Raw genomic sequence first — 15,580 nt, 5'->3', positions numbered from 1 at the left:
CTTAGTATCTAGTGTGTGTGTGTGTTATATATTACCTATATATTATATATGAATAATCATTAATAGTATAGATTAACTACATTAATAGATATTATACCTAATATATGTTTATATATAACATTATATAACATTAGCCAGGCGCCGGTGGCTCACGCCCATCATCCCAGCTACTCAGGAGGCTGAGATCTGAGGATCACGGTTCAAAGCCAGCCCAGGCAGGAAAGTCCATGAGACTCTGATCTCTAATGAACTAGCAGAAAACTGGGAGTGGTGCTGTGGCTCAAGGGGTAGAGCATCAGCCAGCCTTGAGGAAAAGAAACTCAGGGACAGCGCCCAGGCCCTGAGTTCAAGACCCAGGACTGACTATATATATATATATATATATATATATATATATATATATATATATATATATATATATATGGACCTATATTGTATTATTTTATTGTTATATATATAAAACAATAATATATATTATATGTAATATATATTATATATAAAATATATATTATATATATATAAAACAATAAAATAATATAATATAGGTCCATATAGATATCCATGTAAGTGCTATCATATAGGTCCGTAGGTATATACCATATGTACCCATATATGTTAAACCTATGATCACAGGCGTTCTACACCCCCTGCGCCCGCCCTCTCGCGGCCTTGGCCTGGCCGCGCCGCTTCGGCCCCCTCTGTCCCTTGTGCCTCCTGAGCCCGCGCAGCTCGGCGTCTGCAGCACACGCCGCCCAGGCCCCGTCCCCGTGCAACTCTGCATCTGTGCCCCCTGCAGCGACGGGCCCTGGGCGGTGCGGGCCGGTCTTCGGGGGCTCCGTCCCGGGCCCTGACCGCACGGCCTGCTCCACCCCCGCGTCCACCTTTGTGCTGGTTCCCTGGAGATCAGAGTCTCGGGGACGTTCCTGCCCAGGCTGGCTTCGAACCACCCTCCTCAGATCTCAGCCCCCTGAGAAGCGGGGCGCCAGGCGCGGGCACCAGCGCTCGGCGAAGGAAAATGAGCTTCATCCAGGAGAAGGCATTTGATTGGTGCTCCCTTTGTCCTTCCAGCCTCCAGACGGCATTTGATTGGTGTTCTCTTGGTCCCTTCCATTCGAGAAGGCATTTCATTGGTGTTCCCTTCCATTCGAGAAGGCATTTCATTGGTGTTCCCGCCCAGCCTTCCGCAGGCATTTGATTGGTGCTCCCTTTGTCGCTGCAGCCAATGAGCATCTTCGCCTGGTGGCCGGAGGCGGGCGCTGCGCCGGGCGGGTGGCGGCCTACCACGAGGGCGCCTGGGGAGCCATGGCGACGGCCGCTGGGGGCTGCGCTCCCTTCGGGGGAGGGGCCGGGCCCATCCGGTTGGCCAGGCTGAGCTGTCGGGGGCGGAGCCGCCTGTGTGCCATTAGCACACCTGCAAGCACACGGAGGACGCGGGCGTGGCCTGCGGCGGTGAGTCCTACGCCCCGACTCCCCCGCCGAGCATGCGCGGATGAGTCCTGCGCCGGCTCCCAGTGATGCGCATGCGCGGATGAGTCCTGCACCGGCTCCCCAGTGATGCGCATGCGCGGATGAGTCCTGCGCCGGCTCCCAGTGATGCGCATGCGTGGATGAGTCCTGCGCCGGCTCCCCAGTGATGCGCATGCGCGGCTGAGTCCTGCACCGGCTCCCCAGTGATGCGCATGCGTGGATGAGTCCTGCGCCGGCTCCTCAGTGATGCGCATGCGCGGGTGAGTCCTGCGCCGGCTCCCAGTGATGCGCATGCGCGGGCGTGTCTGCGGCCCTCCTGACCTAGAAAAGGCCCGGGGAAGAACCACAGAGAGGGAGGCGTCCCGGGGGAAGGACTTCCCGGAAACGGGGAGGAAAGGGGGAAACGGCTGCCAGAGTCAGGAGCGCAGAATTGTGGAGCCTAAGAGCGATCATGACGCAACGCACATACTCCGTGTAGGAGATGGAAACCCTGTTATCAGAGGATGCTTAGTTTACAGTGGAAATGGCGATTTATAATTGATATAATTAATATGTCATATACATACCATGATACAATATGCGTATAATCATGCACAATGCATAATATATAATCATTATCTATTAATTTATACTATGCATTATATCTAATGTATGCTATATAAATGTTCAGATTGTATCAATTAGATATATTAATATATTATACAAATTATATACTATTATATTAATGGATTGTATAATGCATACTATATCTTGTATATAAGATGTATTTATATTACATATGATATGTCTATATTTTATATTAGTGTAATTATATAACATGACGATAGACAGCTCAGGGACGGCGCCAAGGCCCTGAGTTCAAGCCCCAGTGCAGAACCGTAACCCCCCCCGCCCCGCCCCTCGGCGGGGCCACGCGGTCACTCAGTCAGCAGACGGGTCTAGAAGGTTCCCAGGAAGCAGGGGTGGTTCTGGGACGTCTGTAGGAACGAAGTCAGCAACGGCAGTAACAGTTGATTTCGTAAAGAAGTCCGGGCCACTGGGGAGAGGGGACCCGGGGGACCCTGTGGGGAGCTGCGCCGCCCCGCCTCCCGCCTCCCTGCAGACAATTTGTCAGATGGGGATTGGCTGGTGTGACAGCTAGGCCCCTCCCCCGGGAGGGATGGAGCTCACGGGGGCGTGGCCTGGACTGGGATGGGCGATCAGGGGCGTGGCCTGGAGTGGGATGGGCGATCGGGGGCGTGGCCTGGAGTGGGATGGGCGATCGGGGGCGTGGCCTGGAGTGGGATGGGCGATCGGGGGCGTGGCCTGGACTGGGATGGGCTATCGGGGGCGTGGCCTGGAGTGGGATGGGCTATCGGGGGCGTGGCCTGAGGGCATGGTGCTCCCAGGAGGCATGACCTTTGGAGGATGGGCTAGCAGGGGGTGTGGTCTGGGATGGGGCTAATGAGGGGCGTGGCCTGGACAAGGCTGGGTCTTGCAGGGGCGTGACCTGGGCGGGGATAGGTCTCGCAGAGGAGTGGCCTTGGCTTGGATAGCGCTCTGGGGGCGTGGCCTTGGCTGAGGCTGCGCTCCGGAGCCTGAGAAGCGAGGGCATTTCCCGGGGCCGGGGCCTGGGCGGGGATAGAGCTCTGGGGATGTGGCCTGGTCCGGGATAGCGCTCCAGGGGCGTGGCCTGGTATGGTGCTCACGAGAGGTAACGTTCCGGGGCGTGGCCTAAGGTGATGGATTTCCGGGGGCGTGGCCGGGGCGGGGCTCCAGGGGCGTGGCCGGGGCGGGGCTCCAGGGGCGTGGCCGGGTTGGGGCTCCGGGGGCGTGGCCGGGTTGGCGCTCCGGGGGCGTGGCCGGGGCGGGGTGGCGCTCCGGGGGCGTGGCCTGGTATGGTGCTCACGAGAGGTAACGTTCCGGGGCGTGGCCTAAGGTGATGGGTTTCCGGGGGCGTGGCCGGGGCGGGGCTCCAGGGGCGTGGCGGCGCTCCGGGGGCGTGGCCGGGGCGTGGCCGCCCTCTGGGGGCGTGGCCTGGGCGGGGTGGCGCTCTGGGGCGTGGCCGGGGCGGGTGGCGCTCCGGGGGCGTGGCCGGGGTGGCGCTCCGGGGGCGTGGCCGGGGCGTGGTGGCGCTCTGGGGGCGTGGTGGCGCTCCGGGGGCGTGGCCGGGGCGTGGTGGCGCTCCGGGGGCGTGGCCGGGGCGGGGCAGGTGGGCGGAGCTCTCCGTTGGGCGTGTCCTCCCTTTGGGAGTGACGGCCTCCCTTTTCCAGCTCCCCAGCGCTGCCCGGGCCGCGGGGCGGGGCGGGGCCCGGGGACTGAGGGCGAGCGTAGGCCGGGCGTGGAGGCTGCGGGGCGGGGGTTCCCGGGCGGGACAGTCCGCGGGCCTCAGCTCCCGGGACCCGCAGGAAGCCGCAAGTGGAGCCGGGCCGCGCGGTAGACGCCAGCCTGCGCGCAGGAGCCTGAGTGCGCACGCTCCCCGTTCCCGTTTCCACGCCGGGCCGGGCTTGGCCCGGGCGGAGCCTCTCAGGGGCGGCTCCCCGCGAGCGCGGCTGCCGCCCGCACAGACCCGGCTGATCTCCCGAGTCAGCAGAACAAGGACGGACGGACGGACAGACAGACGGATGGACAGACGGACGGACAGACGATGGACAGACAAACGGACAGACGGATGGACCGACAGACGGATGGACCGACGGATGGACGGACAGACGAACAGATGGACAGACGGACTGACATGGACAGACAGACGGATGGACGGACAGGCCACAGACAGATGGACCGACGGACGGACAGACAGGCAGAGATTCAGACAGTTGGAGACTATCGGTATCTGAACGGTTTCTCAGAGTAGAAGGAGCAAATCGGGCCTCAGCGCCGCCGCCCGCCACCCCAGCGGCTCAGGAGGCCAAGGCCCGAGGATCGCGGTTCGAGGCCGGCCCGGGCAGGAAGGCCCGTGAGGCTCTGATCTCCCAGGAGCCACCAGAAAACCAGGAGTGGCGCCGTGGCTCAAGGGGTAGAGCGCCCGCCTGGAGCTGAAGGGCCGAGGGACAGCGCCCAGGCCCCGAGTTCAAGACCCAAGACCACCACCACCACCAACAAAAACTTAAGCAGAGAAACTACCCCGTGATGCAGCCATGGCCTGTTTGGCCATCTCTCCAAAAGATGATGATAAAGACACTCACACAACCGTGTTCCTTGCTGCACTATTCAAAGCTAACTGCGACCAACAGCAGATGAGTGGGGGGAAAAATCACGCTAAATAAGTTAGCACACAGGGAAATAGCCATGCCGTAGGGTTTGGCGTTTTGTTTTTTGTAGCAGTCCTGGGGCTTGAACTCAGGGCCCGGGCGCCGTCCCTGAGCGGCTTTTGCTCAAGGCTGGCGCTCCACCCCTTGAGCCACGGCGCCCCTTGTGGCTTTTTACAAGTCCATTGGAGATGAGAGTCTCATGAACTTTCCCACCCGAGCTGGCTTGGACCTATGATCTGCAGATCTCAACCTCCTGAGTCGAGGATACTTTAAGAGACACAAAGAACGACCTGGGAACAAGAGGCTGGGTGAAGATTGGGTTTCGGGGCGGGGTGGGGGGGTGCTGGAGGGATTGTCTTCTGTGTCGTAACCACCCCAGATCTGCACTTGTTTTCTCCAGAGAACAGAATGTCATCCACCGGATACAATACCAGATGAACTCCAGCTCAGAGCCAGACGGCCTGAATGCCCTCATTTCCTTAGGTCAGTGGGGTGATTCTGGGTCTCAGGCCCAACCTTGGCCTGCGCTCGATCCAGACACATGGTCCACCTGCAATGAGTACCGGGCTCCAAAGAGCATAACCATGAGCAGCCCAGGGGAATTTTCTAGCCTAGCGGGCCTGTGCTTATGTCTTTTATTGTTGGGGATGAGGCTTGGACTCGGGACTATGGCTTGCTTGGCTTTGCTTGCTGGCGCTCTACCGCGCAAACCACGCCTCCAGTCCTGCTTTGGGTTGGTTCTTGGTGGAGATGGCGTTTTCTGCCTGAGCTGGCCTCAGAGTGTGGTCCTCTGAGCTCAGCCTCCTGGAGGCCTGAGGATGACAGGCATGAGCCACTGGCCTCGGGCTCTGTAGTTATTTCTGAAGGGAGCCCCAAACCGTCATGTAGTAGAAGCTCATTTAATTAAGGTGGAGATTCCTCTTCGAAAAGCCCTTCCTAAGGGCTGTTTGCATTTTCCTTTTTCTCTTTTTCAGAATAAGTTTCATTGTATGAAATTTATTGTATGTATTTTTATTTCATTTATTTGCCAGTCCTGGGTCTTGAACTCAGGGCCTGGGTGCTGTCCCTCAGCTCTTCAGCTCAAGCCTGGTGCTCTACCATTTGAACCACAGCGCCACTTCTGGTTTTCTTGTGGTTCATTGGAGATCAGAGTCTCATGGCCTTTCCTGCCTGGCTGGCCTTGAACCACAATCCTCCAATCTCAGCCTCCTGAGTAGCTGGGATGACAGGTTTTTAAACATAATATTGATTCTATTCCCTCCTCTCCTCTTTCCTTACTGTATATACGTAAATTATACAACATGGCCAGGTGCTCGGGCTCTGCCTTTGATCCCAGCTGCTCAGGAGGCTGAGATCTGAGGATCCAGGTTTGAAGCCAGCCCAGGCTGGAAAGTCTGTGAGACTCTGATCTCCAATAAACCAGCAAAAACAAAGGACAACAAAACAAAACAGAAAGTGGAGCAGTAGCTAAAGTGGTAGAGCACCAGCCTTGGGCAAAAGAGCTCAAGGCTGAGTTCAAGCCCCACGACTGATTAGAAAAATTGTTTTAGTGTTAAAAGTATTCTTACAATAATAATAATTATTATTATGTGTTAAGGATGACAAATAGTGTCCCAAGTCATTAAAAGCCAGAAGTACTAGCTTGGTGTGGTAGCTCAAGCCTGTAACCCTGCTCCAAAACAAAGCCACACAGAAATACTTTCGGGGGAGAAAAATGAGGGAGGGGGTAACAAGTTTGACAAGAGACCTACTCATTTCTCACGAATGTAACTGAACCCCTGTCTACATCACCTTGATGATTTTTTTAAAAATGGGGGGAAAAGGCATTATTTAGAGCTCAAGCCAGAGTGATCTAGAGTGATCTAGAACTTTATCTGGAACTCTGTCCCTGGCACTGCCTGCATCACCTAGAACTCTATCATGAATGATCTAGAACGCGATCTAGAACTGGCTCGTGAGTCACCTAGAACTCTACCCTGCATGACCCAGAACCCATGCATTACTCAGGACTGAGTGCTGAGCCATGGGGCGCTCTACTGTGCCAGACCTAGAACTCTACCTAGAACTCTAGGTACCTGAACTCTTATCATGGGCTACCTAGAACACGATATGAGTTATCTAGAGCTCTTCTCTGCCACCCTTGGGGTATATGGTTTAAGAACAGCTGAGGACATGGTGGGCTTCTTGGCAAGGTCAAGCTAGCACTGCATCATGCCTCCTGAGTCTCCAAGACCCCTACGATGCACTACCTAGAACTCATGCACTACCTAGAACTCATGCGTGACAGGAGAACTAAGTCATGAGTTACCTGGAACTCTGTGGTGTGATCACCTAGAACTCCATCTAGAATTCTGGTGACCTGGACTCTATCATGGAGTACCTAGAACCGGTCCCTGGAATGCTGGCATGGATTACCTAGAACTCTAGCATGGGTTGTCTGGAACTCTATCACACCCTACATGTATTGCCTAGAACTCTAAGCATGAGTTGCCTAGAACCCGTAAATGCCACATGTGAGCACAGTGAGGAGATGGTGGGATTCTTGCCCAGGTTCAGCTAGACCGCTAATCACGATGACCTAGAACGTTATCATGAATGGTCTAGAACGCGAATCCTGCATTACCTAGAACTCTTACCTGCCACATTTGGGGTTTGTATTTTATATCGTTTTATTTGTCAATCGTGAGGCTTGAACTTGGGGCCTGGGCACCACTTCTGGTTTTCTGGTGGTTCATGGGAGATCAGAGTCTCACGGACTTTCCTGCCCGGGCTGGCCTTGAACCGCGATCCTCAGATCTCAGCCTCCTGAGTGGCTGGGATGACAGGCGTGAGCCACTGGTGCCCAGCTAGAAAGCCTATATTTTTCTCTCTCATGAGTCTGTGTCCATTAGATTTGTAGGAATTATTTCGTGCGCGCATGTGCAAAGAAAAAAACACCATTGTTTTTCTGTTTGTGGCTTTAGTGTGGCCTGTAAGAAACCAAGAAAACCAAGAAAACCCGGCTCATTCCTGGCCAACCAAGGTCCTGTGTCCAAGCCCGACAGACACACGGACACACCGTGGAGGGACAAGATAACTTAACAGTTTGTGTAAGACGTTCCAAGCGGCCAAATAAAACCAAATGTTGATGACTAGCTTGAGCTTGCCTTGACTCTTCATTCTTGCTTTCAAGAATTCCGATTGCTGCCGGCGCCCGTGGCTCCCGCCTGTCACCCCAGCCGCTCAGGAGGCTGAGATCTGAGGATCACAGTTCAAAGCCAGCCTGGGCAGGAAAGTCCGTGAGACTCTGATCTCCAAGGAACCACCAGAAAACCAGAAGTGGCGCTGTGGCTCAAGGGGTAGAGCGCCAGCCTTGAGCTGAAGAGCTCAGGGACAGCGCCCAGGCCCTGAGTTCAAGTCCCACCACCGACGACAAAACCAAACAGACACCTCCACGCCAAAAACCACCACCACAAAACCCCACGGCCCTGTGGTTAAAAGAGTGCAAAGCTTTATTGTGGGGTTCATCTGAGCATGCGCGAGGAGGCTGCTTCCCGGCCTTTCTTTCCCACCTGTCTCCGACCTGGCAGCCACGCCGCCGGCCCTGGTTCACACGGGCGTGACGGGACACACACCCTGGCCGCCCTCTGCCATCACCGCCAGGGCCACCGGGGTCTCCTCCCCAGTCTCTGTCCCCTCCCTTCTGGAAGTTTCGCTCCTAGGGGACGGAAGATGGCAATCTGAAACACAAAAGGACAGTGTGTGTGTGTGGTGTGTGTGTGTGTGTTAGCTATTTTACTCAAGGCGGGCGCTCTACCACGTGAGCCACAGCTCCACTTCCGGCTTTTTGCTGGTTCACGGGAGATCAGAGTCTCACGGACTTTCCCGCCCTGGCTGGCTTTGAACCGTGATCCTCAGATCTCAGCCTCCTGAGTCGCTGGGGTGACAGGCGGGAGCCACCAAGGCCGGGCTGGGAAGCCATTTCGCATCTGGTTTCTTATTTTAAAACAGTGTGGCAAACCTTTGAATGAGTTATGAGAGAGAAACTGAGGCAGAGCATGGGCAGCTATGATGATACAGGGGTCACAGAGAATCTGGGGTCCCCCCCCCCGGCCTCTGTGATGTCAGAGCCGTGCTGTCACAGTACAAGCCAACGCTGACCTTCAAGAAAGAGGAAAGGCCGAGATTCCTGTAGGTCAGCCATCAAACCCCTGAAGTCAATCCCTAACGCCATAACAAAAATCACTGGCCGGGCGCCGGTGCTCCCGCCTGTCATCCCAGCCACTCAGGAGGCTGAGATGGGAGGATCCCGGTTCAAAGCCAGCCCGGTGGGAAAGTCTGTGAGACTCTGCTCTCCCATGAACCACCAGAATCAGAAATGGTGCCATAGCTCAAGTGGTAGAGCGCCAGCCTTGAGCTGAAGAGCTGAGGGACAGCGCCCAGGCCCTGAGTTCAAGTCCCAGTAACCGCGCACACATGCACACACACCAGACAGAGACAGAGAGACAGAGAGAAAGCACACAGGATAATAGCAACCCTGCCAAAATGTCCAGCACAAAGCTGAGATGATGTCTACACACAAAATAAAGTGATTTAATTAATTCACTAATTAATTAATTAGTCCTGGATCTTGAACTCAGGGCCTGGGCGCTGTCCCTCAGCTCTTCAGCTCAAGGCTGGCGCTCTACCACTTGAGCCACGGCACCACTTCTGGCGTTTTCTGCCTCGTGACCTCCCAGCAACCTAGCAACAAGTACCGGAGCAGGTGAAGAGTCACCAAGAACCCCAGGTGACAGGCGCGGTGACTTACCCACCATTCCCAGCTGCTCATCCCCTTCTTAGGACACTACCCGGTGGAGCAAACATCCCTTCACCCCCTGCGGATCTCCAACCTCCAGACCCCTCCCACCCCTCTGAGATGATGCCGGCCGCGGCTGGTAGCTCCTGCCTGTAATCTCGGCCCATCCCTCGCTGGAAGCCAGCCGGGACAGATTCCACTAGGCTCATCTCCCGCTAACCAGCCAAAAACAGACACCAGAAGGTGGAGGTGTGGCTCAAGCCGTCCAGCACCAACCTTGACAGACAGAGAGAAAGCCAAGCAAGCACAAGCCAGGCTCTGAGTTCGAGTCCCCACCCCAGCACAGAAACCTACACCCCAGAGATGGCGACGTTGCTGAGCTCTTTCTGGGCCCTGGGTCCCCGGCTCTTGGAGACGACGCGCCCCGCTGTACCCCGTTCCCCAGGCTGCCCACACTCACGGCTCCTCCCCCGCTGGTCTCTGTCCAGCAGGAACGGGGAGAACATAACGAAGATAAAGAAGATGAAGAGCAAGCCCAGCAGGGCGTAGAGCCACGGGACGCCGTGAGGCACCAGACTGAAGCCCCGCTCAGACACCGCCATGAGCACCCGACACAGCGCCTGGAACCTTCTGCCCTGAGCCTCAGCCCTCCAGGGCCTCCAGGATGAAGTCATAGCTTCACACACAATGGAACAGAGGAGGACGGGCGGGGGGTGGGGGGGGTCCCTCCCGCCTGTGCCCCGGGGGAGTGAATCTCAAACAACAGCCGAGCCACGCCCGCACGCCCGTAATCCCAGCTCCTCAGGAGGAGGCTCGGATGGGAGCCTGGAGGAAAGCCCACAGGAGCGTTATCCGGGATGAGCCACCAAAAAGCCAGAGTGGAACAGGGGCCCAGGGGGTAGAGCGCCGGCCTGGAGCAGACCAGCAGCTCAGGGAGAGCGCGCCCAGGCCCTGAGTTCAAGCCCTGGGCCTGGCACACGCACACACACACACACACACACACACAGATGAGTTTTCAAGGCTGCAGCTGACTCCCAGAAGTCAAAGTCTCCCGGGTTGTGTTTCCTGCCTGGGCTGCCTTTGAACCGGGACCTTCCCATCTCAGCCTCCGGCTCTTCGTGTCTGTCCGTGTGTGGGGGACGGAGCGGCGCCCTGTGAGTTGGTCTCTGTGGCATCGGAGCTGGGAGGCCTGGACTAAAGGCATGCCCTCCCTCACTAAGACCTATTTTGAGAGCAGAATACCAATGGTTGACCTTTGGGTTTGTAAGCATGTTCCAAGGTTGGACGTTTCCCCCTCTCCATCACGAGTGGGTAGTGAGGTTGCCGGCTGAGGGAATCATGTAGATCATTCTAGATCTTTCTACCAGGCCTAAGACAAGGAAAGCCTACAGCCAGCTGTAGGCCTGGTGCCCAACTTCATCATGGTTCCTCAGATGGGAGCCACAGACTCGGGTGGGTTTATTGTCTGTTCCCTGCTGGGCTGTAACCAGGAGGACAAAAGAAGCTACGTGCAAAGGAACCAAACAAAAATAGTGTCTATATTCAGGGAAAAAAAGAGGTTGTAAGACGCGTGTGTGTGCATGTGAGTGTGTGTGTGTCCCAGGACTTGAATTCAGCACCTAAGCACTGATCCTGAGCTTTTTTTTTGTTTTGGGGGTCAAGGATGGTGCTCGACCACTTGGGCCACAGCTCCACTTCCGGCTTTTTGCTAGTTCATTGGCGATCAGCGTCTCCCAGACTCCTGTTCTGCCCTGGGGCTGGCCTCGAACCGCGATCCTCAGGTCTCAGCCTCCTGAGGAGCTGGGATGACAGGCATGAGGGCCGGTGCCCAGCTTCCTCCTCTCTATTGGAGAGGGCCAAACCCAGGGACTCCCAGAGGGAGGACGGAAATGGGGGGGGCCGGCAGAAATGGCGCTGGAGGGAGGGGGGCCGGAAGGGGGGCCGGAAGTAGAAGTCACTTTGCTAATGCGTCTTCATCTCCTCCTTAACTTCCTGATCAGCCCAAAAAGCAAGCTGTTAAGAGCAGTGTTCGGACCTGGGCAACGGTGGCTCCCGCCTGTCATCCCAGCCACTCAGGAGGCTGAGATCTGAGGATCAGGGGTTCAAAGCCAGCCCGGGCAGGAAAGTCCGTGACACTCTGATCTCTAATTAGTCACTAAAAAGGCAGAAGTGGAGCTGTGGCTCAAGTGGTAGAGCACCAAACTGGAGTGAAAAAGCTCTCCCCCGCCCCCTCCTGGGCTGGCTTTGAACTGTGATCCTCAGATCTCAGTCTCTTGAGTAGCCGGGATTACAGGCGTGAGCCGCCAGCTCAGAGCTAAGGGTGGACTTTGTGCATTTGGCTTTTTCTCTCTTCTTATCAGTCATCCCTCCCTCCCTCCCTCCCTCCTTCCCTCCCTTCCTCCCTCCCTCCCCCCCTCTCTCTCTAGGCTATAAAAATATTTTGCTTCCAACTGTATTTTCTTATCTTTGATTTCTCAGAGACATTTTCAGATTTCTTCCCTTGGTTTTTACTCAGAACGTTCTAGCAATATGCAAATCGAGCTAGGAAAAATGAAAGCATGCAGTGGAGACCAACGGAGGAGGTAGGGTACTGAGCCGGGCACTGGTGCTCCCGCCTGCCATCCCAGCTACTCAGGAGGCTGAGACCTGAGGATCACAGTTCAAAGCCAGCCCGGGCAGGAAAGTCCCTGAGACTGGGTTTTGTTGTTTGGGTTTTGTTTTTGCCAGTCCTGGGGCTTGAACTCAGGGCCTGGGCACTGTTCCTCAGCTTCTTTGGCTCCAGGCTGGCGCTTTACCCCTTGAGCCACAGCGCCACTTCCGGCTTTTTCTGTGTATGTGGTGCTGAGGAATCGAACTCAGGGCTTCATGTATGCAAGGCAAGCACTCTACCACTGAGCCACCTGCCCAGCCCCATGAGACTCATCTCCAACAAACTTCTATGTGTGTGTGTGTGTGTGTGTGTGTGTGTGCGTGTGTGTGTGCGTGTGCGTGTGTGTGCGCGCGCGCGTGTGTGCGTGTGTGCGCGTGTGTGTGCATTGTGCTCATACATTGACATGTTGAATTAAAACCTCTTTGTCCAACTACTGAATTATGATCATGATGATAATAATTAATAATCATAATAAAGTTTTATCAACCCTGCCCCCCCTCCATGAAACACATCCCAGAGTCCCTGATGAAATTAACACAGGGAAAATGGATGTCACCGTGGTAACGCAGGTGTGAAATGTCCCCCCCTCCCCACCCCGCACCCCTCATCCCCCTCCCCACCCCCCCTCCCAGCAGTGAGCTCCAGGGCGCCCCCTGCAGGCCGAGCGAGGAACACAGCTGTGAGCGAACCTGAGTTTACTCTGGGGGTGGGGGGCGGTCAGTTGTGGGATTTGAACTCAGGGCCTGGGCGCTGTCCCTCAGCTCTTCAGCTCCAGGCGGGCGCTCTACCCCTTGGGCCACAGCGCCACTTCTGGCTTTTTCCGCTTCTGCGGTGCTGAGGACTCGAACCCAGGGCCTCCTGCAGGCGAGGCGAGCACCCCACCCCTGAGCCTCCTGCCCAGCCCCTGGGTGGACCTGTGACGTCTCAGGGACCCAAAGCCGTCGCCACACACAGCGGGTGAGGAACAGAAAAACCCGAAGCATTTATTCTTAGGCGTGGGCCGGAGCGTGGAGGCCGGGGCCGGCGGCCCCCCGGGGGAGGGCCGAGGCCGCCATGCACGCGGGGCCTCCGGCCCAGCCCACCCCGCTCAGTACAGACACACCGACTTCTCGAACACCATGCCCGACATGCGGAGCTCCGCCTTCTCGGTGGCCGGAACGTTCTCCTCCTTCAGCAGTCTCTCCCGCATCAGATCTTTCTCTGCACAATGTGGAGAAACATAACGAAAAGGAAAGGAGAGAAATCAGAAAGAGCCGCTGGAGGGGCTCACTCGGAGGGTGAGCCAGAGAGCGAAAAGAGAGAGAGAAAGCTCATCAGAGTCACCGAGAAAGGAGTTGAGCGCTGTAGCGCACGCCTAGCGTCCCAGCGACTCAGGAGGCTGAGATCTGAGGATCGCGGTTCAAAGCCAGCCCGGGCAGGAAAGGCCGTGAGACTCTGATCTCCCAGGGAGCACCACCAAACAAAGCAACAGAAATGTAGAAGTGCAGATATGTGTGGCTCACGTGGTAGGACCTTCAGTGAACAGCACCGAAGCCCTGAGTTCAAATCCCAGGACAGGCCTGAGAAAGAGACAGAGACAGAGAGGAGGGAAGGAAGGAAGGAAGGGGGGAAGGAAGGAAGGAAGGGAGGGAGGAAGGGAGGAAGGAAGAAGGAAGGAGGGAAGGAGGGAAGGAAGGAAGGAAGGTTCTAGTAGCATGCAGCATGCAGGGGAAGAAGAGGCCCCAAGGCCTTGAACCGTTTCTTCCCAAATAGATTCCTGGGGCTCCTGGGGGTGAGAACCAGGTCTTAGTGAGCCCCGAACTTGGCCCAGAGTTAGTTCAGATCCACCATGGACAGATGCCACCCCAAGGAACCCCCAACCCCCCCCCCCACCCCACAATGATATGAAGAACAAAAGACCTGCCATCCCAGCGACTCAGGAGGCTGAGATCTGAGGATCGCGGTTCAAAGCAGCCCGGGCCAAAAAGTCCGTGAGACTCTGATCTCCAGTGAACCACCAGAAAACCGAAGTGGCGCTGTGGCTCAAGTGGTAGAGCGCCAGCCTTGAGCACAAAAGCCAAGTGGAAGGACAAAGGCCCGAGTTCAAAGTCTTAGTACACACACACACACACACACACACACACACACACACACACACATGTGCACACCAGCCCTAGGTCTTGAACTCAGGGCCTGGGCGCTGTCCCTCAGCTCTTCAGCTCAAGGCGGGCGCTCTACCACTTGAGCCACAACTCCATTTCCTAGCATTTGTGGCTCTTCGAGTCCTTGGAGATGAGAGTCTCACAGACTCCAACTTCACCCTGGCCTCAAGCCACGATCCTCAGGTCTCAGCCTCCTGAGGAGCTGGGATGACAGGCGGGAGCCTCAGGCGCTGGACCTGTGTCCGTGCCAGGATGTGAAGTCAGTACCCCAAACTGTCCTCGATCCCCCCCCGCCCCCCCCCTACTCCTGCCTCCCCCCTCCCATCTGTCTTCACGGCTTACCTCGCTGGCTCTTTATTTTCTTTTTACAGTGATGGACGATCAGGAAAATCAGAAAAAGGAAAAGACAAGGCCCCAGGCTAAAGCCCAGGATGCTCGTCACGAAGAAGATCCCAGGGCCCGGGTTGGAGTGGATTTGTGGCAAAGAGCATAGCGAAAATGCAGAGGAGACATGAGCGCCGTCTCCCCTCCCCCCCCCCCCGCCCCGTGGACCCCGCAGGGGCTCTGGGCGGATGAGGTCACAGGCTCCGACACAATGGGAGATTGTGATGACCCCCCAGGGACTGACCCAGCCCGGAGTCTCCCCACAGTGCTCCCCGAGAGGTTAGACCTCAGGTTGTGGGACTAACCTGGTGCTGTGGCTCACACCTGTAATCCCGGCTACTGAGGAGGCTGCGCTCTGAGGATCGCATCTGGGAGACCTCTTCTCGCCAATGAACCACCAAAAGCCAGACGTGGCGCTGTGGCTCAAGCGGGAGAGCACCAGCCTTGAGCGAAAAGAAGAAAGAACAAAGCTCAGGGACAGCGCCCAGGCCCTGAGTTCAAACCCCAGGACTGGCTCTTTGTGTGTGATTCGAGACACCCAACTTCTCCTGGCCTCAAGCCGCGATCCTCAGCCCTCAGCCTCCCGAGGAGCCGGGATGCCAGGCGGGTGAGCGCCGCTGCCCGGCCACAGCTACTGCTAGGAGACGCTCCCTATCAACGCGCAGCGTGGCAACGTTCTAGAAGGGCAAGGAATGGGGGGCCCTGGAGTCCTTCTCACAAGGACTTCAGACCCACAACCTGAGCGACAGTCACGCCAGAAACGAGACAGATGACAGACAGACAGACACATACATACATACATACATGGATGGATGGATGAATAGATGGGGAGATAGATGATAGGTCAGGGATGGATGGATGGATGGACAGATTACATAGACTATAGATAATAGATTCATACATAGATACATGGATGGATGGAAGGATAGAT

General features: G+C 56.4%; 3 long non-coding RNA genes across 3 annotated transcripts; 1 reads left to right on the top strand and 2 right to left on the bottom strand.

Moving 5' to 3' along the window:
* Positions 1 to 1,301: 1,301 nt before the first annotated feature.
* LOC138835253 (uncharacterized) lies at positions 1,302 to 7,821 on the top strand. Its single transcript, XR_011374536.1, has 3 exons — positions 1,302 to 1,449; positions 5,098 to 5,180; positions 7,661 to 7,821. It is a non-coding gene; the product is annotated as an uncharacterized lncRNA (long non-coding RNA).
* Positions 7,822 to 8,163: 342 nt separating this feature from the next.
* Positions 8,164 to 10,109, bottom strand: LOC138835252 (uncharacterized). The gene is made up of 2 exons (XR_011374535.1): positions 9,935 to 10,109; positions 8,164 to 8,416 (listed from the first exon to the last, which is right to left on the bottom strand). It is a non-coding gene; the product is annotated as an uncharacterized lncRNA (long non-coding RNA).
* Positions 10,110 to 13,082: 2,973 nt separating this feature from the next.
* On the bottom strand, positions 13,083 to 14,739 carry LOC138835251 (uncharacterized). Its single transcript, XR_011374534.1, has 2 exons — positions 14,608 to 14,739; positions 13,083 to 13,324 (listed from the first exon to the last, which is right to left on the bottom strand). It is a non-coding gene; the product is annotated as an uncharacterized lncRNA (long non-coding RNA).
* Positions 14,740 to 15,580: the final 841 nt, after the last annotated feature.

This window comes from Dipodomys merriami, unplaced genomic scaffold, assembly GCF_024711535.1.
Source record: "Dipodomys merriami isolate MVZ:Mamm:240054 unplaced genomic scaffold, mDipMer1.0.p SCAF_233, whole genome shotgun sequence".
NCBI lineage: Eukaryota > Metazoa > Chordata > Mammalia > Rodentia > Heteromyidae > Dipodomys > Dipodomys merriami.
Note: the sequence above shows the minus strand (reverse complement) of the source record. Positions and strands in the feature narration are given on the sequence as shown.